Source organism: Corvus brachyrhynchos, unplaced genomic scaffold (assembly GCF_000691975.1).
Source record: "Corvus brachyrhynchos isolate BGI_N302 unplaced genomic scaffold, ASM69197v1 scaffold12, whole genome shotgun sequence".
Taxonomy (NCBI): domain Eukaryota; kingdom Metazoa; phylum Chordata; class Aves; order Passeriformes; family Corvidae; genus Corvus; species Corvus brachyrhynchos.
The window spans coordinates 2,190,018-2,192,535 of NW_008237885.1; positions in this window are offsets into that span (position 1 = coordinate 2,190,018).

Consider the following 2,518-nt stretch of genomic DNA (forward strand, 5'->3'; position numbering starts at 1 on the left):
GGTGAGTGAGGCCCCGGCTCGGCAGGGCAGGGCCAGGTGCGGCCCCGGGAAAGGGTAGGGTCGCTCTGTCCTTGTTTTGTATCCCCTCGTGGGATCCATGCAAAGAAAGATGTCGGCGGTGTGGGATGCGGCCCGTCCCGCTCCGCGCCTTGTCCCGCGTGAGTTTCTGCCCTCCGCCGCTAATGACTCGGACCCCGTGTGTTCCCCTCCCTCCCTCCCCCCCCTCCACTAATTAAGTCTCACCCTCAGACTGTAAATTTGTATATCTCTGTGGAAATGTTAGGTCTCGGATGGAAAACTCTGTTAGTTACTTCGCCCACGGTCGATTCAGTTTTAACATGAAAAAAAAAGAAAAAAAAAGGAATGCCTTTCAAAGGGAATAAAAATATTGTGAGACTGCTCAAGGATCGCAATATTATCTAAGGTTAAATCAGACTTTTTTGTCTGAGTGATAATTATCTATTTATTATTTAGCTGAACTGAAACAGAGCTTTGCTTTGACAGAAGAGTATTCTCATTTAAAAGAAAGCCCGTCTCCCCCACCAACATGAAGTGTTTCATATGTGTTTTGGAGTACTCTACCTGTTTAGCTTATTTTAGAGCGACTGCAATTCAATTGCAAATGGCGTTTAAAAAAAAAAAAAAGAAAAACAAAGTTTAGAGAAAAAAATCCTTCATCAGTTTAGAGTTCTTTTTTTGGTTTACTTTTGTAATGTGTATATTTTGACTAATGTTTGTGAATGAAGCTGGCTAACATGTATTTAGTTTCATTTTGGCTTTATGTAATATAAAGTGAAAAAAAAAGATTAAGTAATGGTTTTAACATTTACGTGTAAATGGTTTTCTTGTGTGATCTTCTAATTTAAAGTTAGACGTCTAAACTATATCTGTAAATTAGATTCCAACTACCACTCTGTTCATTTTTGAACAATGAGTTTAAATAAAGCCTGAAGCAGGGAAAAGAGAAAATCCTCTATTTCTTGTTGAATTGCTAACAAGATTTTTATCTGAATTGCCCTTATGTGCCTGGTCCAGGTGAGGTGTAAGGTATCCTCTAAAGGCTGTCTTTGTTTCACTTTTGAATAGATTTACTAGGAAATCTAAATCAAGCCATTGTTATTCAGAGCCAAAAACCTGATTTATCACATTTTTAATCGTGAATAGGAAAGAAGACAAAAAAAAAAACAAACCCTAAGTTGTTGTATTATCTTTAAAAAAAAGCATTCATGGACCAGCAGGACAGAGTTCACTGAATACACTGAGAGCGTTCACAGCATTTCATCGGTTTCCAGTAACGTTTTCAGAGTGGAAAGTTGCCTGACCACTTTATCTGGTTAGCCTAAGAGCTTCGCCACTTAAACCCGTGTAATTTGTTCACCTATCTGAACAATATTGCTGCTTTATTCCTGGAGTATTTTTCGCGGGCCTTCCCAGCTGATTGCTGACTAAAACCTAACACCCTTCTTTGCCTCCAAACGGCTTTTCCCATTTGAGTGCCTGAAAGTGGTATATTCGAAGGTAAATCCAGCAAAGGTCTGCAAGGACGTTTGCATGCAGCAGGAAATCAGGAGCAGGATGAAACAGTCCATCCTTTCAGCAAGGGAATTGTGAGCATCTCACATCGTGAATACCTACAAGGCAATAAAACTGAGCCAGTCCCCTCACTGAGGTGGCAACCCCCGGCTCATTTTATATGTCCGTGTGTATGTATATGCAGTATGTGTATGTATGAAGTGCATATATTTTTATTTTTTCCTCTAAAGTGGTTGACTGCACTCTTAATTGTGGCAATAACAATAGCTCCTGAGTAAATGTCTTCCAAATCAGCCTTCGCCTTGGAATTACGTTCAAAAAGTGTGAAGTTTGGAAGATTTGCAGAACAGTCTGTTCGTTTGACCCTGATTCACTAATTAAAACGATCCTGCTTTTGTTATTCTCCCAACGCTTTGCAATATTATAAGTTAATTCATATGGTTCTGAGCGATTATGCAAAACTAATTTGGACTGTCCAGGGGTAATTATCCCTGACACGGTTAATTAAATCCTTTCAGAGCTCCGCCATTCCCTTTTGTAGCAGCCCATCACTTCTCAACACGGAACTTCCTGCTGCTTCCCTGGAAGTCACCCCAGCCCTAAATCTTAGTGACCTCCCTGCTCCTTCCAGTTCGATCCCAGAGATTATTTTTTGTTATCCTCTCCTTTTTGGAGCCAATCGGGCCCTTGCTGGAAAATAAAAGAGGGGGAGAAGGGGACATGCTTCTCCTGAGAGAGCTCAGCTGCTAACGAGGAGGACGGTTTATCACTTGACAATTTAAATTTGTTTTCAATTATACTAATAATTATTAATATTATTGCTATCCTATCATTTATATTTTATTTTTCTTAGAGCCTTCCCAGTTCTGGAGTCTTCCTTTCTCCGAGACATTCCCGCTGTCATTCACCGCCTCCAGGCCGTGTCGGGAACGTGTCCAGGCTCCCAAGCGCGGTGCGCTGCTTTGCAAGATCGGGAGCCTTTTGC